Source organism: Sciurus vulgaris (genome assembly GCF_902686455.1).
Source record: "Sciurus vulgaris genome assembly, chromosome: 13".
NCBI lineage: Eukaryota > Metazoa > Chordata > Mammalia > Rodentia > Sciuridae > Sciurus > Sciurus vulgaris.
Genome location: NC_136474.1, coordinates 92,854,037 through 92,877,207, shown reverse-complemented (window position 1 = coordinate 92,877,207; position 23,171 = coordinate 92,854,037).

Genomic DNA, 23,171 nt, shown 5'->3' with positions numbered 1-23,171 from the left:
GACACCATGAACCAACAAGAAGTGCTGTAAATTCCATAATATTTAAATCAAAGGAAGAAGTTACTCTATTAAAAGACAGGCTTGATTCAAGATTGTTTTAACTATTCTGGGTTCTTTGAATTTTTGGAATAGTTTGTCAATTTCTGCAAAAAAATTTAACTTGGGATTTTGAAAAAGATTGGATTAAATTTACAGATCTGTGAAGGAATATTGCCGTCTTAACAGTATTATGTCTTCCAATCCAGGAACATGGGGTATCTATCTATTTATTTAAGTCTTCTTTAATTTCTTCCATCAGTACTTTTAGTTTTCAGTGTATACATTTTATGCTCTTTGGTACAATTTATTCATGAATATTTTTTTCATTTTGATGCTATTACAGGTTGAAATATGTCTCCCAAAAATTCATATACTAAAATCTTAAACCCTAGTACTTCAGAATATGACCTTATTTGGAAGTAGAGTCACTTCAGATGTAATTAGACAAGATAGAATGAAGCCATACTGTAGCAGGATAGACCTGAATCCAATATGATTGGAATCTTTATATAAAAGGGAAATTTAGACACAGACACAGGTATATAAGGACAATGAAATGTGAAGATTGGAGCTATACTACCAAACACAGAGAAACGATTATGGGATGACAGAGGGACCTGAAACAGATCCTTCCCCAGCACCTTCAGAGGGAACATGGCCCTGCCAACACTTTGATTTGGACTTCTGGCCTCTAGAACTATGAGATAACAAATTTCTGTTTCACCAGCCAGTTTGTGATGGCAGCTTCAGCTTGTGTGTGTATAATAGATATTAAATATATATAATAAGTACATATTTGTTACATATATAAATATAAATATATATTTTGCTTTCCTAATTTCCACATCATTCATTGCTTATGTATAGAAATACATTTGATTTCTGTGTATTGATGTTGTACAAAGGGTGGGGGGGAGGAAGAAAGAAAAAGCAAGTCTTGAAGGGAGTCATGAGAAGAAACGTTGCATCACCACAGCTGTGAAGTCAGCCTCCTGGAGGTCACACAAGTCCCCAGCAGCTGAGGTGGCCAGCAGGCAAATCTGCCAGGAAGGAGATTCTACTGGTGGGTCCACCCACATCCATCTGGTAATCAGCGTCGACAAGCTTGACAGTTTATGCAAAAGTCTACATTTTTGTTCTGCTTTCTCTGAGTGATCAAAATAATGGGCTTTACCAAGAGAAAGATTGATAATACTTCATTTTGCCTTACTTTAAAGATATACCATCTGTGTCCTGAAGATCCTGCATTAAAAAATCATTAAATAAAAAATATTCTAAACCCATCATAATAAACTCTGTTAAATTAAGACAAACTATGTTCAAATGAGAACAGCAGTTGATGACCACTCTTATTTAAGGAGTTAACATATTTTTCCTGGAGTTCAAAACATTTGGAAAACAAAACCAGCATGCTGTCCATAGCAAAATAGGATCCTCCTGGTGCAGAGTGTATTAAGAACTTCTGAGAATAGATTATTACTGTGTTTGGATCCTTCACTCAAAGCATGTTAAATGCTTTGAGGCTTACAGGCAGATTTTCATGATTATGTGGAGAACTGTACATAAAAAGTAAAAAAATGTGAAAAAACAGAGCTACCTCTGTGAATGAAGGGCAGTGTCCAATAATGACCCTCAGGAAAAGAAGCAGTGAGAACACAGAGGAGGACAGATGAATAGCCTGAACTCAAGGAGAAAAGACAAACAGCTCAATTCCCTGGGCTATGCAAGTCCAAAATCCATTTTAGTTAACTACTAGTCAGGAAACCATATGGAATTTAGCTTAATTTAAAAATGTATTGCCTTATCTACCTTTGCAGTATGTTTCCCTATCTTTATGTATCATTACTGTATTATATTAAAATGTTAGAAGGGACATTTTATTGTACCGATCTCTATCCTGCTAAGCATTGCTTGCTATGTTTGGAGCTTCTTTCTCATGTACTATACAATTCTCTACCAGCTTTCCATTCCTAGACACACACCTACACAAACACACACATCCATATATACATATTACAATTTGGTAACAGGTTCTGGCTGAATCTTTTACAAATAATAAAAATACAATTTGAACCTAAGAGTAATATCAAATCTGGTCCACATATCTGGCTATGATTCAATAACATTAGAAAAATATCTTAAAATTATAGGCACATTTTTGGTGTAGAGAAATAGGTGGAACACAAGTACATGATATTTCGGGATCTTTTGCTCATGTAGCGTGAGCTTTTCTCCTACATGGTATGGTTCTCATAGTAAAATTTTTAAAATTATGATTTTAAGCTGCTTATGGGTCACACCTGCAGGCCCAGCAAGTTCATTTTTTCTCCTTTGTTATGCAGCTCTCCAACACATTCCCATTCCTAAAAGTTGACACCTCTATAGACTTACAAAAGTTCACTGTCCTTTATCTTGACCAAAAAGTGGTTCTGATTTCTTCACATTTTCATGATATTTCAGGTATTTATTTGATATTCACTAAATTACTTAGGAAGAAGTGTTCTGAGTCCACTACTCAGTGATGGATGATGGGTCAATATGGGAAACTCAATATTTTCCTTGATTAGATGAACACCAGTATCAATGCAGATGTGTTTCTCTTATTCTTGCTGTTGGAGGAGCTTTTCAGTAAGCACAGTTACTCATGGCCATCAGTATGGGGCCTTAAGAGCTGTGGACATGACAAGGTAGTTCCGTCCTGTCCATTCCTGCAAACCAACGTCAGCAGACACACGCAGACAGGCAACAGAACATCTCGAAGGTGAAACGTGCTGGGCTGTCACCTTTAAACACACCAGAACAGGGTGTTGGTCAAACTCCTAAGTGCTTAAACTATTTTACACCAACGGACTTTTACTCTTAGGAGACTGAAAAGTTCCACCAACACATATTCACTTACACGAGCGTGCATGTTTGTAAAACTACGCATATCTTATAAGTTTGATCAGAGATGTATGACAAGTATTTACAAGACAATCAACCTTCATCAGTGTCCTATAAACAAAACAGATGGAGAGAAGTGGCTGGAGCTGGCCAGGTCGCAGCGGGAACCTGCCCCTGTGTGCTGGTCTTCTTTCCTCTGCAGGCTGCGCTGGTAACAGAGCACACGCTGGGTGGGTTAAACAACAGACACTTTTCCTCACAGATCTAAAAGCCAAAGCTGGAAGTCAAGGCCCTGGCAGATGTGGTTCTTGATGGGGACTGTGGTCCTGGCTAGCAGATGACCGCTTTCTCACTGTCCTCTCTGAAGCAGGGGTGCTCTCTCCCTGTAAAGCTACAAACCCCACCTTGAGGTCCCCCATTCATGATCTTGCCTGACCCTAATGACCCCCATTTACCCATCTTCAATGCAACACATTGTGGGTTTGAGCTCTGACTTTTGAAATTGAGGGGACATAATTCAGTTGATAGCATTTCTTATCTCTTCACCCATCACTCTTCATCTTCAAAGGGACATTATAAAAGAGATGTGAAGACTCTGGTTGGCAAGAGGTACAGATCCATGTGCCCAATGATGCCCAAGTTAGATATAAGTAGGCAGAGGATACATGATCCCTGGGGTAACAGACACTATGAATCAATATTCAGGGGGAAAGTCTTCATTTCATTTTCAATGAAAGCTGGTTTTACAGTGCAAGTAGTGCTAAAAGCCCAATTGTATGTTTTATATTAAACTATACGCACAAACTCTGTTTAAGAGTACATCCAGCGAAGCCACCACTTGACCCAGCCATCCCACTCCTCAGTTTATACCCAAAGGACTTAAAGTCAGCACACTACAGTGACACAGTTTATAGCAGCAGTGATCAATGTTTATAGCAGCTCAACTCACAATAGCTAAGCTACAGAACCAACCTGGATGCCCTTCGACAGATGAATGGATAAAGAAAATGTGGTACCTATACACAATGGAATATTATTCAAACTTAAAAAAAAATGAAATTATAGCATTTGCTGGTAAATGGATGGAGCTGGAGGTTATCATGCTAAGTAAAATAAGATCAATCCCCAAAAACATAAAGGCCAGATGTTTTCTCTGATATGCAGATGCTAATACACACTAAGAGTAGGGGAGGCTAGGGAAGAATAGTGTTACTTTAGAATAGGTGAAGGGGAGTGAGGAGGGAGGGGGCATGGGGGTTGGAAGGATAGTAGAATGAATCAGACATTATTACCCCATGTACATCTGTGACTACAGGACTGGCGAATTCTACAGCATGTACAACCAGAAAAATGAGAAACTATGCTCCTTTTACATATGATGTGTCATAGTGCATTCTACTGTCAGTTATAACTAATTGAAAATAATTTTTAAAATTTCATTCCTATTGATAAAAAAAGCACGTTCAAAATTAATGTCAATCATAGCAGTTATATCCACATTCTAGAGTCAAACAGTTTAGGTGGTTGAATACCCAATCTGTTACTTACTAGTTGGATGGCTTTGGGCAAGTTAATTGACCTATTGTGCCTCAGTTTCCCCATATATAAAACAAGACTAGCAATATTATCTACCCCACATGAGGCTTTTGAGGAATAAATGAGCTTATATATATATATATCAAGCACATATATCCTATGTCATATAAAAGACAATGTCTAGCTTACAGAGAGCAGTGTGTTCATTATATCATCCTTGATATGTGAAAGTATGTCTAAATATGAAGACCGAATGCAACATAAGGTCTTAGAGTAGTTTAAGTTACAAATACATCCAAAAAAATAGAAACTTTGCTATCAAGTCATGAATCAATAACTGAAAAAAACAGGTAGTTTTGGAATTGGTCAATTTCATGCCATTATATTCCAAGGCTAGACTTTATGATGATGCTATGGTTTACATAAGAGGTACCCCAAAAGCTCACGTGTGATGCAAGAGAGTTCAGAAGTGAAATGACTGGGTGGCGACAGCCTGGACCTACTCAGTGCATTAATCCAGTTGAGTGGATTAACTGGGCACTAACTGGAGGCAGGGGGCATGGCTGGAGGAGATGGGTCCCTGGGGGTGTGCCTTCCAGGTGCATTTTTACCCCTGGTGAACAGAGCTTCGTGTCTCTGCTTCCTAATGTGTGTCCAGAGTGCTTTCCTCTGCTACACTCTTCCCCTGTGATATTCTGCCTCACCTCAGGCCCAGAGAAAAGGAGTGGGCCATTTATGAGCTGAGACCTCTGAAACCTTGAACACCAAATAAACTTTTCCTTGTATAAAATTGTTCTTGAAAGGTCTTTCAGTCAAGCAATGGAAAAGCTGCCTAAAGCGGATGATAACCAAGCATCCATCAAGTCAAAGGAAAGGTGTGTGAGGATCCTAGTGGTTCATTGTTGAATCCAAGAATACAACCAGTAGGTGGTGAATATGCTCTTGAAGAAATAGAAGTTCCAAAAATGAATTAAGGATGCTAAAAAATATTCAGTGTAAATAGTGCTTCAGTTTGCAAGTGTCACTCCAAATGTTTAATTTCCTAAATTTAAACATTAAAGATATTCGTAAGTGGGGGTCTTTGGGAGGTAATAAGGTTTAGATGAGGATTTGAGGGTGGGGCTCACATGATAATATCATGACTTTATGAGAGGAACAGAGACCCAAGCTGGTGCACTCACCTTCTCACTATGTGATGGCCTTGTGCCACATCACCATGCACCAAGAAAGTCCTCACCAGATGCCAAGCAGATACTAGCACCACGTGCATGGACTTCCCAGCCTCCAGAACTGTGAACCAAATAAACTTTGTAAATTACCTGGTCTCAGGTATTTTGTAATAGCAACAGAAAATGGACTAAGACAAATGGTGACAATGAATTCAGCCAGTAACAGTTTCAAGAAAGCATACCACATACCCATTTAAAAATAAAAAAGAGAATTTATAATCTTTTCATTTGCAAAATCCAGATTATTTTCATTAAAGAGGGTAACTCAAAACTGAATACTAGCTAAAGATGTCAATGAATATAATACCTATGTGCCTTGAATTCATCTACACAGGACTACCTGTAGAAGCCAGTTATAATAAGACATGAAAGAAGTTCAGAAATAGAAAACAATTTACCACTGACTCCAACAATGTGGCCAAGAGAGCTATTACACATAAGCCTACTGCTTGTTCCACGACTGAAGTCATTTCTTCTGGAAGCATCACATGATTATCTCTAAAGAGAAGAAAGTCCTCAAAAATGTTAGAGGAATCCTGGCTTGCAAAGATATCAACCAACAATGAGAACCGTGTTGGAAGCTCTGAAGCAAGATGACTTTGTTCAGAGCCAGGGCTGCTTTCATGGCTGCAGATCATTATCTGTGACTTGCGGCCATGTGTCACAGTGTGACTGTAATGTAAAAGTAGCTAAATTCAAACTATACAGGTGCATAAAGATGCCAATAGAGTCTACACTAGTCTCTGGGGAGTAGTTAAGTGGCAGAAAATTTAGTAAACATTTATATATTGCTATATTTTTCTGGCTCTTTCAATGTCTTCTAAATATCTACTTTCTCTAAATGTTAATATGCCCAAGTTTTCAATATGTGATGTATTTTAAAATTTGTCAAATAACATAAGTGGCTAAAAAATTCTGTTTGTCTCAGTAAAATTGCAAAAAGAAAAACAAGTTTGAGCAGATTGCCAAGGAATGAGTGGGAATTGAGAAACAGATAGTGACGGTTGATTTAATATAAAAGTGGCATTTAGAATCACTCCATTTAATAAATGGCAGATTATGAATACTTATATGATTCCTTGGATAAGAAATTCTAAAAACAAAGCCAAAGCAAAAGTATTTCGAAATCTTTCCAAATGACCCTAATGTCCAACTCAGTTCACAAAACACCAGTCTAGATAACTCTAGGGCTTGTGTTAAGGACGGGAAGACCTCATCAGGTCAGAATGCTGCTTGGAAGGAGCACGGTGACAGGTAACTAATCAAGAAAAGAGGAAAAGCCATGATCACTGCAAATGAGGTCTCAGTGGAGACGGGATGAGACAGGACGGTGAGCGGGGACAGGTCTAGATTCCCACAGGAGGAGGAACCGCTTATGCTTTGAAACAGAAGGTGCACAGGAAAGGAAGAGTAATGCGGAAAGAGGACGCTTCCCAACTTTTCTCAAACCAAGCCTCCTCCTGAGAGTGCGGAGAGACTTCAGACAAGTGAAGTAGCTAATTGCTTTGTGAGTTAAAATACCACGTGTTGTGTTCTGGAGAAGTGAAAGAACAAGAGACCAACCTCCACCCTCCTGTAGATACTTCCCATGTGCCTTAGGATATTGCAACCATCAAAAGCAAACATGAACTCGGGGTGGCAGATATTTTGTAATAGCAACAGAAAATGGACTAAGACAATTGGTGACAATGAATTCAGCCAGTAACAGTTTCAAGAAAGCATAGCACATATCCATTTAAAAATGTGGGCAATTAGAACAAAAAGAACGAGAGACCAACCTCCACCCTCCTGTTGGTACTTCCCATGTGCCTTAGGAGATTGCAACAATCAAAGCAAACATGAACTCGGGGCTGGTGAGTTGGTGTGGGCAATTAGAACAGCTCAAGAGTCAAGCTGGGAGAGACGTATCACCTGGCACCCAGGCAGATGGTCTGGGAAAGCCACCATAGTTGTCAAAGTCTGTTATCTACAGTGCGTCCTCCAGGACTTCCACACGCAGCATATTTTGAAAACATTCATTCTTAGGGAAGTCACGTGAAAGATTATGGGTTCTCTATAAACAATGCATTTCTGTTGAATGGACCCAGTCCCTGTTTCCCAGGTGAACTGAGTAGGAAGAGGAACTGAAGGAAAATGCCAACCAGGTGGTGGGTAGAGCAACGCTCTTCATTCCGCAGCATTCGCGTGGTTCACGTGCTGTTCTTACAGGTCCTGAACCATCACCAAAAGACGCAGGCATTTAAAGTCATCTGTGAGTCACACACATTTATACACCACGGAAAATTGAATATTCAGGTCTAACCACCACCAGAATTTCCAGCCCCCAGGATGGACTTCCCACGACTAACAGGCTTCATTTGTCTCTGCATGGTCTTGGGCAATGCAGTCATGCAGCATGAACCCATGTCCAGCAACGTCAGCGCAGCCTCTGGGAATCCTGTGTGGAGCTTCTGTAACGTGATCCATTTTACTGCTGAGCAGCCTTTCATCATGTGGATGTACCACTGTCACGAGCGGCAAGAAGGAGTCAATGAGAGTAAATTTGGTCCAAAATCAATTGACTTTTATTTGATGCTAATCACACAAGTATTATAGTCATACTAGTCATACCAATACTCTAGTCACACCAATATCACACACAAGCTAATCACTAAATTATTATAAGCCCCGAATAAGCAAGACTCACTCCTTACTGAGACCCGTTCCTAAGGTCCACTCCTGTGTGACATGTCTCGAGTCGAAGGGCAGCGACTCCCAGAGGTCGGTCGCTCTCAGGAGATCTCGCTGGGAAGCTCCCTCCGGCCAGAGTCCTGATGGCGAGGACAGTTGGAAGGAGAAGGAGGGCGGCGAGGTCACACAGGCCAGGTGGAGACGTCTCAGGCAGGATGCACACGGGCAGCTCCGCTGTCCTGGAAGATGAGGCAGCTCTGAGGTCACCTCCACAGGAGCGTCTCGGTCACAGTCAGGACGACGGATGTTCCAGCAAGCGACGAGCAAGTCAGTGAGTCTCCTCCAGGCTTGGCGCAGCACTGGCGCCATTGGTATAAAACGGAGACTGGGGCTAGACTCAACACGAGTCTTTATAAATCCTTTTTATCAGACCCTGACAGCCGGTCTTGGTCAGGGGAAGTCAGTTATCTTACTCGGGGTCAGTTGCACGTGTCTCCAGCTTGGGGCAATGTCAATCTTATCTTGAGGTAACATCACATCATTATATCATCACAGCACACAGCACTCAGGTTACTTTTTGCAAGTTACACGGCACACAAAATGTCACACATTTAATTTTGCTCCTTACAACCCCCCTTTGTTAACCCATTCATTTGAAGGATATTAGGGTGTTTACAGTTCCAAACTTTGAAGAATTGAGAGTTTCATTTGCTTCACAGCATCATCAACAACTTTGATTTAAAATGTTTTGCTAGTGAGTGAGGAGTGCCTGAATCGTGAGTGTACTTATTTTCATTTCCTAATGACCAAAGGATGCTACCTGTTCAGGTGCCTATAGCCACCATGTATCTTATTTTATGAATTATTCAAATCTTTTGCTCATCTTCAGTTGCACCATTTGTCATTTTAACTGTAAAACTGGGCACTGACATAGATCTATGTACAGAAGGCATAGATATAGTATAGGCAAGTTTCAGAATCACGTCCTTTGTCAATAAATACCTTCCAAATATCTTCTCTCAGTCTGTAACTTGTTTAACTTGTTTTTCCATTGCCCACATGATGTCTTCCAAAGAGCAGTTTTGCATTCTAACGAAGACTAACTGTATTAGTCTACTTCTGCTGCTCTGACAAATTACTGAAAACACGGTGCCTTTAAGAGCCCACGTGCACCAGCATCCACTACAGCATAGACATGGTTTAGGTGTGTCCCCAGAGTTTCATGATCTGGAATGGTAGGTCTCTAGTAAGGAGATGTCAGGAGGTGGGGGGATTTAAAGAAGTAGAGCCCTGTGGGAGGCCCCTCAGAAGGGACTGAGGTACCTCTGATGGACTCTGGGCAGCTCTCTGAGAGGGTTGTTAACAAGAGCAAGAGCTTCCTTCCCTTGGCCCCTCTGGCCTCCTCGTCACCAGGAGTATGCGCTCTGTTGCCTATGCTCCCACCACCCGAGCCCTCGGCTGTGCGGTGATACTCCAGGGGCCTCACCAGAGGACATATCGATGGGGCCACCACCTCTGAACCTGTGAGATAAGAAATCTACTTTCTTTATAGGTTTCCCAGCCTCAGGCATTTAACTACAGGAACGGAAAGCAGACTAATACAACGTCTGACATGATCTCATTGTTCTAAACCCAGGGAGATGGCAGGGTTGTATTCCTTTCTAGAGGCTCCAGAGGAGGAAGCATTTTCTTGGCTTTTAAGCTGCTAGAAGCCAATGTGATTCATGACCATTCTTCATGAATCACATTTTCCTCTGCTTTTCAGAATTCCTGTGATTAGACTGAGTCCATTCTAATAATCAAAAACAATTTCCCCCTTGTCAAAATTTTTCATGTAATCACATCTGCAAAGCTCCTCTTTGCTATTGAGATAACACATTCAGAGGTTCTGGGAATAAAGACATGGGCAACAAGGACAGTGACTTTATTTTGCCCACAACTCCAATTTACCATAGCTTCTCTTTGACAGTAAGTACTTTTATGGCACTTTCCAAGAAATTTCCACCTAAACTAAAGGTACTTCATAGTTTTAGCTCATATATTTAAATCTGTCATTTACTTCCAGTTGAATCTTGTTTAAGGGTTTATGTCCCCTTATCCCATATATAGGTAATTATTACACTGTGTGCAGAAATTATTTCCCACTTGAATTGCCTTGACCTTAGCAACTTTGTTATAAATCATCCTTGACTATATGTGTCTGTGTATATTTTTGGATTTTCTATTTTATTCTACTGATACGTATGTCTGATTTCAGTTGATTATGCTATTTTGATTACTGTAGCATTTCATTAAGTCTTGAAATCTCTGGAACTTTCTCTGAAATCACAACATAACTATAATATTTTGTGATTTAGAAATTGATATCAGCATTGATTAAATGATGACAATAATAAATCACTGCAAATGTTGGTACTTTGTCTCTACTACTTACACACATAAAGAATGTTATTTTCTTTAGGATCTAACTGAAAATAAAAAATATTCCCCATCTGTGACCATGCACAATATTTGCTCCTTTTTAGGATATCATTTACTGACTATACTACCTATAACATTTTATATTCTACCTTGTACTGTTTTTAATAATACATGAAATATTTCCCTACCTAAATTGTAAATTCCTTGTTTTAGTCATCTTTTTTTTTGTTATTGTGATCAAAAGACCTGACAAGAACAATTAGATGAGAAAAAATTTATTATGGGGCTCATGGTCTCGGAGGTCTCAGCTCACAGATAGTCAGCTCCCTTCCTTAGGGCCCAAGGTGAGGCAGAATATCATGGTGGAAGAATGTGGCAGAGGAAAGCAGCTCAGGACATGGTACCAGGAAGGAGAGATGGGCAGAGAGCTCTGCTTAACAAGAACAAAGTTCACTACTCAAAGACACGCCCCCAATGACCCACCTCCTCCAGCCACACCGGCCTGCCTGCAGACAACACTCAGTTAATCCCCATGAGGGGATTAATGTGTTAATTAGATTAGGGTTCCCACAACCCAATCATTTCACCTCTAATTTTCTTGCATTGTCCCACACTTGAAATTTTTGGGAATACCTCACATCGAAAGCACAACATCGCTCAAGTGGATTAAACATGCATTTGCATCTCTAAGGTTAAGCATTTAGCAGGGGCTCAGTAAATGTCAATAACACGGAAGGGTATCTGTTAGGCAACAAAAGAACAGTATCTCTGGGAAGTAGTATATCAGTATTTTTGGTATCACATGATGCTTCCTATAAATAATATATTCTATAGCTTCTCACCAAAAAGGAACAGAAGCAGAACAGAAAGGAAATCAGAAACCACCATGACAATAGTAAAGGACTCAGGAAGATCTAACCCTGACTGGCCACTATCAAACACTGGGCATGAGGAGCACTCTTATCTAGAGTGCTCCCTCTGCTTCTCCTCTCATCTATTATTGATTGTCTTCATTCCTTTTTTATTGTAAGCAACATTATTGTTGGGATAAAATTTTTCCAGATGCTTGAAATGTACCTATCAAAATTATCTATGAAACAAAATCTCTCCACATTGATTAAAATCTCCACACATTTCAAAAATGTGTGGCACATGCCTACTCTGATCCCAAATACGGGGCAGTGTAAAGATAAGGTAAACGTGCGGGGGAAAGGCAGGCACCCCTTGACCCGGCGGTTACTGTGCAGTGGGTCTGTCTGCCCAGAGGGCAAAGCCCTCCATCTGAGGCGCCAACGGCTGCTCCACAGACTCTGAAACCACTCCTCCCAGCAGAGAATAAGACAAAATGAGAGTCGAGACATGACTTTGAAAGCCACCCGGGAACTGTGGGACCTGCTTCCTATTGAATTCTATTCAACTGAGCATCAGGTGTTTGGGAAGATGGCGACTCCCAGCCTCCCCAGTGCTTCTGGGGGACTCTGCATGTGCCACTGAGCCCTGGTGTGAGACCCACTGCGAAGGTGGCACACACTTGCAGTTGTGCCAAGAGCCCTCAGGAGGAGGGTTTTTGTTGAAACAGGAACCCAGCAACCCAGAGGAGCAGGCCTCCCGAGGGTGCCACCATGACAGCAAATGAGCAGTGTCCACCCACAGGGAGCGCCCATCACCATCTTCCCAGACAGCCGGCGGGCGAGGGTGGGGAAGAGGGCTGCACGGGAAGGACACACCCGGGACCCGGGAAGGGAAGACCCTCTCTTCTGACCCTGGCAGGAACAGCATCAGCTTCAGGAGCTTCTAGAACAAGCCCCGCACTCCGAGCAGGAGCTTCTAAAACAAGCCACACACACGAAGCAGGAGCTTCTAGAACAAGCCCCGCACTCGGAGCAGGAGCTTCTAGAACAAGCCCCACACTCCGAGCAGTCTAAAACGATTACGTCTGCGTCCTCAGAGCTCTCGGGGTCAGAAGTCTGAAATTAAGGAGTAGGGTCCTGCTCCCTGAGCTCCAGGGCGGGTCCTCTCTTGCTTCTAGCTCCAGGCAGTCCTTGGCTTGCGGACAAGTCCAGCCTATCACTTGGCCACTTCTCCATCTACCGCCCTCTGTGCATGTCCACCTTTGCTTCCCATTCTGCACCCTGCTTTTTCTTAAAAACCAAAATCACCAGTTTTCCTGGATGGGGGCCCCTCTAACAACCTCATTTTAAATGTACTGCCTGTGAGGCTCTATTTCCATCTCATAGAAATTCTGAGGTAGTAGGGGCTAGAACTTCTCCAACATGCTTCAGAGTACACAGAGAAATCCCATGTTTAATAGCCTCTTAAGATGATATTTATATCCCTAGGTTTGATTATTATTCATAGTCTATTCACTGATGTAGAAACATCTGACAGTTTTCAAAGATTATCAAGTGCCTTTTAATTCCTCATTACCACTTCCTGATAGTTAATAATTTTCCTGAATTATACCTTCTATACTTCATGGCACCTGGTTTTTATATAGTAGTTTTAACCTCTTCTCATTTCTGTTCAAATTTCCATTTCAAGTTCTCATAATAGGGATTGCGAGTCTTCATTCCTAAACCAGTGTTTAAAAATTTTATAGTGATCATGTTTAAAAAAAATTCACTTAGTCAATAGAATAAGTGGTGTTTTTAAACAAAGTAAAATAGACTGATTTACTCTAAAACCTCTTATCCTTCTGTGCTCTGATGCATATTGAACAGCTGTAGGGAAGGATGTGATATGCAGGGTTGGCCCTATTGTTTCCCACAGAATCCTTTTTTCACATCATATCACTCAGGGAACACTCTGGGAATCAATGCCCTCCACCAGACCTACTCTAAATAAATGAGTAGACCCTGTTTCTTCAAAGAATCTGTGTATTACATATCTGGTTCTCCGTTTGCCCTTTCCTGAAGTAACATGCCTTCAAACAAGAAGATGTTAAAATACTGTCTTTGTGTCCTCTTCTTATCATTCTCCAGTGAAAAAACAACCAGTTTTGTTTCTCCAGCCACCAAGTGCACTGTGGCACACTTTCTCAGATACGTCTGTTCCCCTGAATCACTTCTCTGCAGAAGTCACCCTCTCCACTTTGAAAAAGCACTGTTCAGACTGAGGTTTGGGCTGGGCCAACCCTGCCCAAGACAGAACAAGAGGAGAGACTCCACATTTCTCGGATTGGGACAGTTCACATGAAACAAACCAAGATATAGTTGTCCCTGGAGGCTTTGCAGTCAAAAAAAGAGAGAGAGGGGGGGGGAGAAGGAAGCAGAAGAGGCGGGTGGATGGGGAGGGAAGAAAAGGGAAGGAAAAAGAAATGAAAAGAGGAGAGGGGAGGAGACTTGGTTTTCCTGAAACTCCTAGATGCAGTATTAATGGAGGCATTTCGTTTCTGGCAGACCTTACACTCACTTTGTTTTTGCCTAGGAAAGTCTGAGTCAACCTTCTCTCTCAGGCAACTGGGAAAGTCATTCAGCATTAAATGCCTTTTAGTTACTAGTAAGGCATCAATGACTCCTATGTTCATACTTATCCAAATGATGCCAAATATAATTGAATATTTCTCCATTTAGAAGAGGCCATAATTCCACATAGAAATAAGTGACAATTAACTTTCCTCTCTAACTCCTTTTCTACTTCCTTTACAAACAGCGCTTACATGTACAATAAGGCTTTTTTTGAGAGTAAATTGCACAAGAGCAAAGATGATATACAGCCTTATTTGCAACTTTTATAAATCTCAGCCAAGGGTTCAATAAATATTTGTTAAATTAGATTATTTCTTTGATATCTTAGTAGACAGTATATTATATTTGATTGATTATGATGAATTGCTTCACCTCCAATTAAAATTCATTCCATGTAACTCAAAGAGTATACCCATCTCCAGATGTTTTACATAAAATTGTGTTCCAAATTGAATATCATGTTGAAGAATTCCCTCTGCCCTGCTTCTGGCAGCCTGCTTTCCCTTAGTTTGAAATATTAGTCTCTAAAGACTAGTTTCCTTTGAGCAGATTATCAAGATTAACAGTCATTCTGTGCTTTCTATTCTATAAGGAAAGCTTTTTACTTCCATTTCTCCAAGGAAACAAATGCACTCTCTACTGTTCCTGAGTTGTCGAGTTAATTTATATATTTTGCTGCTGTTGTTAATAATTATCAGCTTCTGTGGTGGTTGCTGTTGACAGTGTTCAATTTTTTGGACTTGGCTCTCCTGGAACATAGAAAACATCCCCATAAATCTTTGTTTTGTTTTGTTTGTTTGTTTTTAAATACTGGGAAGGAGTATTCCCTCAAAAGCTACAGGCGCAAGATGCCCTTTGAACACTAGGTAGTTCCCCATTTTGGGATATGAGGATCTTCTAAATTCACTCAGAGTTTCCAGTGAGCATGAGTTTGAGCAAACATTATTCAAGCACCCACGCTCTCCCAACTTCTGCCTTTGGCTTTGTAGACACAGAGCCAAAACTCTGTCCCTTTCTTTTCATTGATCAGATGCACTTTTCCCCCTGAATATATCAACCTGTGTAGACTGATTCTCTTCAGCAGCATAGTTTTTCTTTTATAAATGGGCTGGATGTGCCCTCCCCCGTTGGAGCTCCTGGTTCTCAGGCTTGGGTTTCTTGTATCCTTCTGCACTGAGTAAGATGTTTATTTGGCCACGACAGAAAACCCAAATAGCTTAACCAAGAGTGAATCTTGAACATGCACCTAATGGTCTTGGCCAAAGGAGGCCTGGGTTCACCGGCGGCCACACAGGGTCAGGGGTACTGCATATCCTTCAGCCTCGTCATCCTGCCATCCTCAGGGGGCAGAGAAGCTGAAGGAAAAGGAAATGGGATGCAGATTTCATCCCTTCAACTCAAGTCCCTGGGGCTGGGATAGGCCTACACCTTTCTGTGAAAGAATACAGAAAATGCCATTCTTATTCTCAGCTCCTGAGACCAGAGGCTCTGTTAGGATAGGAAAAATGAGAACAGTAATCAGGAGAGCAACTGCGTCAGCCCTGGCGGACTTCACTCTCCTCTGCTCTCAGACGCAGTCACCGGCACGTGGCTAACAAGCCCCTGCCTGGAACTCCAGGGCGATCTACCTGGAGAAGTTCACCCTCAGTACAGAACAGGTCACCAGTAGTTAAGGACCGTCATTCCAGAGGTTTTCAGTTAGATTTCCTATGATCACTAACAAATAGCTTTTATTATAAATCAAACTTTTAGCTTCACTTATCTTAACCAGCTGCCCAGGCCCTCCCAGGAAGTGTGGATTTTAGGTCTTTTTCTCATTAATTGAGCAGCTCATCACTTCATCAGTAATCCTCATCTTTGGGACACAGAATTTATAATAGATACCTGTAAGTCCCATGGAGGCCTAATCTTTCTTGCTTCTATAAATACTCACACGTATCTCAATGGGAAAATAGAAGGAGCGCCGTGTGTGATAATAACACGGCTGTAGCACAATTGGTTCTGCACAGTCTAGGGAGGCTCTTTACCCGTGTGCTCTCATTAACAAATGGAAGAATAAAGCAGAAGAAATTAGTGTAAGATATGGTTGGGACATTTTTCACATATTCATACAAAGGTAATATCACAGAGGGACCATTTGTTCAAAAAATGTTAGACTTTAGAGAAAGTGAAATAATTATCAGCAGTTGGGAAAAAAAAAAAAGAAAGATAGGGATTATTTAATGTTCTTAGGCTATCCCAAATAGCAATGAAAAATCAGGGTATAAGAACTGGTTTTGCATAGTAAATGTGCTTTATGGTACAGAAGCATTGCTTTGAAATGAAGGTACAAGGTACATCAACTCTAAGTGCCCTATTTATCACATGCAGGGCTTCTGCAGTCGGGTGACATTAATTCTATAGTTTTGTATTGCAAGTCAGGCCACAGGATGCATTATTATTTTACAAGGAAATATTGGGAATGGTTGGAGGTGCCTGCAAACATAGACTAGAGATAGAATAATGATGCATAGCACATTTACTGTATACACAGAATTCAGGTAAGTGGAAGGAGAATCTCTGTTCGTTTTAAAGGTTCAGCCCACCGGTCCTTGGGTAAGGTTTATATATTGGTTCAACATGTTCACATTATATAGGAAGAAAGAAATGTTCATCAAACCATTAATTTAAAACCTTCAGGAGCATCAGTATCCCATTAATGGCCTCTAAACAGACCTTCCCTCACCATGGTAACCAGGAAGCCCTGTCAGACTGTTCAAGCTGAGGCACTGTTATTGCTCAAGGGAATCCAGCAGGCTCCTTAATTTCCTCTGCTTCTAGACATGTTTTCCAAAGGCTCAGGCACTTTTCTGAGGGTCATGTTTAAGGTTCTTTTTTGGTATCAAGTATAAAGTCAAATAAAGCAGACCTAGCTGAAAGCTCAGCGCAACCCTTTGGAACTTCCTAAACACTGTCTGGGAGAAAAGACATCTAACAGAACGTGCTTTAGGCTCTAATGGAGAGGCCACCTCTAAGCAGATGTTCAAATGTTCATTTCAGCCCAAATGGACAAAGGAGGCTCATGGATTATCCATTAAACAAAGTCAGGTTGTGGATATGCAGGGCATATAAGGCACTATCCAGTTCTGAGCAAACTTTCCCTTTTAAAAACGGCTGCTCTCCTTCATACTCCTGCTGGACATGCTGTTTGTACTCAGCCGTGGATCAGCAACTCCTTTGTATTCATCTTCTAATTATTGTTATTACAACTTACATGCCATTGGTAGTTTCGATGACAGTAACCAAGGGGCCAATGGGCTCCCATCTAAAAGGCCTGTGATGGTCAGTTTTCTGCGTCAACTCGTCTGGGCTGAGGGATGCCCAGAGAGCTGGTCAAATGTTATTTCTGGGTCTCTTTGTGCAGGTGTTTCTGAAAGAAATCAGTATTTAAATCAGCAGGTCGTATAAATACGAAAGCTGCTCTGCCCCACGTGGGAGGGCGCTGTCCAGTGCAGTCAGGACCAGAATAGAACGGAAAAGCAAAGGAGGCGAATTCACTCTCCTAGCCGGAATCACCACCTGCTCCCGGTTCTCGGGCCTCCAGGCTTTGGAATTCTCACAGCCCAGGACACTCCTGGCTTTGCCGCCTCCATCCCGTCCCCTTGTTTCCAGGTCCCTTGACTCTCAGGCCCTCAGCCTCAGACTGAATGAATTACACCACCCATATTCTGGTTTCCTAGCTTTCAAACAGCAGATCGCGGGGCATCTCGATTGCACGAATCAATCCCCAGGATAAAGCTCCACTCTGCGTCTCTATTCCTATTGGTTCTGTTCCTCTGGAAAACTTTAATACAAAGCCCAAGGAAGTACACACCAGAACCAAATTACAAGAGATGACTGCCGGATCCTTCAGGAGGAAAGACAAGCCTGCCAGGGCTGCATTAGCTCACGCTTCTCTCTAGTATCTTCAAAACTGTGTGTAGCCAGGCATTGTGCTGCACACCTCTAATCCCAGCAACTCCAGAGGCTTACGAGTTCAAAGCCAGCCTCTGCAACTTAGGGAGACCCTGTCTCAAAATAAAATCAAAACAGATGTGGATGTGGTGGCTCGGTGGTTAAGTGCCCCTGGGTTCAATCCCTGGTACTGAAAAAAGAAAAACAAAAAACAAAAAACCTGAATTTATCGGTTGAAGATTTGAACTTATAATGACCATAGACATGTTATGGTTCCCATAGGATGCTTCAAGACCAAGCTATCTTTTGGGACTCACTGACAAATACAGGCTAAGAATAACATAGTTACAAATAGACATAGCTGGGTAAACCAGGCATGGTGGTGCCTATCTGTAATTCCAGTGACTATGGATGCTGAAGCAGAAGAATCACAAGTCTGAGGCCAACCTCAGCAATTTAGCAATTGCTCCACCTCAAAATAAAAAAATAAAAAAGGGATGGGGATGTAGCTCAGTGGCAAAGCATACCTGGGTTCAATCACCAGTATGGGAAAAAAAAAAAAAAAAAGAAAAAAAATCTGAATAAATAATCTATCATAAAAATGTTAATCAAGGAATTGATGTAGTAATTTTCTTAAGAGTAAGATATGTTTCTAGAATATTTCAGAATTCTACTGTCGGCTCATTCATTTTATCATTGAAATATAAAGGGTCATATTTTTTCTAGAATTTGTAACACAGATTTCAGAGGGACAAGTCACTGATCAGATGATGTAACTATTGTTCAATATTAATCTCTTAATATGGACAGTTTGAAATGTATAACATTAAGCTGCTGAAATAGAAAGACAATTTGACAATCCCTCTGGTGAAGGGTCAAGGCAAGAAAAATACAGCACTAAACCAGCAAATGTGAAGGAAGGATAGGTTGACGGAACCAATGCAGAGTTGACATTCAGCAGAACTTCCCAGCAGCATGTAGGCCGGTGTTGGCTCTGGCCAGTGATGGACACCATGTCACATCAGTTAGGACATACTTCCTACATCACCTAAACCCAGTGAAGAGGTTCAATAGTACTGTCATGACTAAAGAGAAGCAGAACATCTAACAAGGCAGGAACCAGGAATCGACATTAATGATGGAGGGAGCATCATGCAGCCTAGAAGAGTAAAGATCCTGGACACAGCGGGTGACCGGGGAAGGAAGCCTAGGGGCGGGGGCTTTGGAAAGAGAGGCCTGGAGGGGTAAGGAGAGAGTGAGGAAGGATCCAGGCGTCACTCGCGGAGCATGACACAGTGACAAAAGTGAACTCATTCTTCAAGGAAGAAAATGCAAACAAGAAAGAGCAGAGGGCTCTATCAGACAAAAATAAGACTCATATTCCAAGAGAAAATATGTTGTACAAAACACTGAAGAGCGGTAGGGTAGAACAAAAGTGCTTTTATGGAAAAGGAGAGAACAAAGAGCCCTACAGCATGGTTGTAACTGTTTTCTCCCTGTGTGTCCTGGAATGTGCCTGTGTATACTGAAGATCATCAAATCAGACAGACTTAAATAGGAAGTAATCAAAGTCCTTAACTGCATTTGTCCAAACGGAGTCTGCAATTCTGTTCACCTGACCACAAGAGTCCATTGAGAAATTTAAGACTTCAGTTTCCTGCCTACGTGTCTCTAATCAAAAGTGAACCAAAGTCTTCCCTTTCCAAACTCTGAAACCACCTGAAAGAATGGGTGTACTCACTCTGGTGTCACCAAACCTCTTATCCCAACATCCTGCTTGGTAACCGTGATGTTTGAGAGGGGAAAATAATGTGGGAAAAATACCTAATAGGATTCAACTCAGAAGTGTCCAGAATGGTGATTTTCAGGGGAATCACCTTCACCATGGGGTGGGAACTCCATGCTTGGAAATGAGGGTTTGTTCTGGATGCGCCTCCCTGAGCTGTCCTTGGCGCACCCTGATGGTCCCGTCAATGTATTCCTGCTCACGTAGGGGGTCCCTGGTGCGCTGGCAGGTGCTGCTCCTGCCTTCCCAGAGTGCCAGCAATAACAGGGACCCACAACGCTGTCAGCAGGTCACGGTCAGGTAATTTTATTGGTATTATTGAAGATGGTGATCAGAGGCTCAGCAGTGAACATCACCCTTGACAGAGGTTGCCTGAACAACCAGAATTGCATTTTATGGCTCCTTTTTTTACAAGTTCCCATATTTATGAAATCACCCTTATGAAACGCAGCACAATCCTGATTGAATGCCTCTGCACCGCGGTGTCATTCCGTATTGCGGGCAAAGGCCACGAATATCCTTAAATCAAAAATAGTGAAGCTAGTTACGTTTTTAAGTTTAAAAAGGAAGAAATGTTTTCCAAGAATAATCCCTTCTGCCAAACCAACTGTCAGAGCAGACATTGCTACCCTCCCTGCTACCCTCCCTGCAGCGACGGTCTGCTTGGTGTCTGCTGGCTGTCACTCCACTCGCAGGCTGGAGAGAGCCGAGGGGTCTTGCTGCTATTCCCGTCGCATGCCTGGGTGTGCATGCTCCTGTCCCATGGAGGTGCGTGAGGGTGGTGCAGACGCACAGGGCTGGACTTGGCTAGTGTGCATCATACGAGGCCCAGTCGCACCTGCGTGGCAGCCCCCAGGTGGACCGGGCAGGCTGTGGTATTTGCAGAGGGTTTATTTTAAACATATTCAGCTCCTTTAAAGGTATTGTGATGGTATTAAATCAGAATGTCCTTCAACTCATGGGCACAGAACCCTGAGGCTATACGGACTCACAAAAACTTTCATCAAAAACAATCCCCAAGTCGCACTTTATTGAAGAGATCACCTGTGTATGGCTTTTGACAGTTATTTATTGAAAGTGTGCTAGTTAAACCTGAAGTTCGATATCTTCTTTCAGACACTTCCACACCAGACATTTTTATGGAATATATTCTTGCCAGTGAACTGAGAAGTGTAAAACTGCCAGAGAGGTAAGCTGATCCAACATGCTCGATCCATTTGTAGGTGAACAAACCAACTAAATATTTCACTACTTTTATTTATATATATATTTTTTGGACTGTTGATGTTTTTTCAGAGCCTTGCTGCGTTTTTTTTTCTGACTTCCTGTTTTCTTAGAACATTCAAGTTTTCTGTAACATTTCTAAAAATAAGCCAGCTTCATTCTTATGGATGTTCATATTACAATGTTATTTTCCTATCTACTCTGTAATCTGAGACGAGGCATCAATTAAATGTTAGCTCTCTTTACTCTCACACATCAAGTCATTTTAAATGAGAGAAGCAACACAACAGAGTATCACAGTGTGACACACATTCACACATGCACACACATAAATATATTTCCACTTTACTGTTAGGAGGAACTACACAAGGAGGATTCATGGACGCATTTGAAAAGCACAGAGTCTGCCAAATCACTATTTTAAATTAAGACACTTCTAATCTCCATTTCACGTACAAGCTGAAAGATAAGCAATGAATACTAAGAACACTGCCCTTGCTGAAAAAGCACTTCTTAGGTGAAAATATTACAAATACTCGAGGAATTGCTCTGTGAGCATAGTACAAGGTCTAGATTAAAGACCTAAGTAGACAGAAGCCAGGAGACCATGACCAGAATCTCACTCAGAGCAAATAGAGCTGGGTCATTTAGTTATGTGAAACTTGCTATTCACTTTAAAATAATTAGAAGATACGAGGCATTTTAAAAGGGCATCTGAGGGGTTTCTTAGTCATCAGTGTGGCTGAGGCCTCACCTGGCATGAGCAGCCCATCTGAAGAGGCTGAGTCCCAGGGCACAAACTACACATGCTCCCTGACCCAGCTGAACTGCAGAGGGCCCGGGCCTTTTCTACCTGGGGACTGTGTTGGAAGCACTTTAAACTCATGGTGTCCTTTAAGGATTCTGCTAAACTCCAGTTTCTGCACTTCTAGAAAATTCATCCAGAGATGATGTCTACCTAGTGTGAGAAGTAGAGGTTGCCCTTCAAGGCCATGCAGGAGGTATTCTTTCTGTTACATAAAATTTCCTTCAGTGGAATGAGCTCTATAAGTGTGACAGTTGAATTTAGTGGTAGCCTTGATCTTCTTTGTTCTCTGTTCTCATAAACAATACTGTGAACTCTACCTTGCAAGTTATTTGGAGACAGATCCTGTCCTTAGCTCTGGTTCCAGTGAAAGCCATTATTTTCATCCTATTTTTTTTTTCTCAGAGTAATCTCTATTTGGCAAAATAATAGGGACGACAGAGCCTTGCTTTCTGAGCATCTTAAAAGAATAGCTACCAGAAAGAAAGATGGGGAAAAAGAGATCACCAGTCCTCATCCTCTCGTAGAAACAATAATTGGGGAGATATTCATGGACAAAAGTGCTTTTGTGGTGCCCCAGGATCCAGACAGAAGGATGTAAAACCTACTGCAACCCAAGAACAAGGAGGGCCACTACTGTCACACCTGCCAACTGTGGTCCTGACAGTGGACCCCCAAAAAACAGGCTGTGATCTGTCCAGCCTGTGGAACATGGTCCTAGAGATAGCCCATTAGTCCAGGGACCTAGCAGAGAAGGCCTTCCTGCAGAAACCAGTTTATAAAAGCCATATGAAGTGTCTCCTCCTTCAAAGGCACATATAGCAACACAAAACTACACAACCAGGAAGAATTAGGCAAATGTGACATTACCCAGAGGTGAGTAACACTCCAGCATCGGACCCTAAAGAAATAGAAATCAAACTGCTTGAGTCATAGTTGTAAATAATCATCTTTTAAAAGCTCAGTGAACTAAAAGAGAACATAGATAAGCATCTGAAACATGCAAAGCAATACATGAACAAAATTTGAAATTTAATAAGAAATGGAAACCATTTAAAAAGAAAAGAAACAGAAACCTCAGAGCTGAAGAAATCAATGGAAAAAATCAATGAAAAAAGTTTTCCTCTAAGATTAGGTACAAAACAAGGGTGCTTGCTCTCACCATTTCCACTCAACAT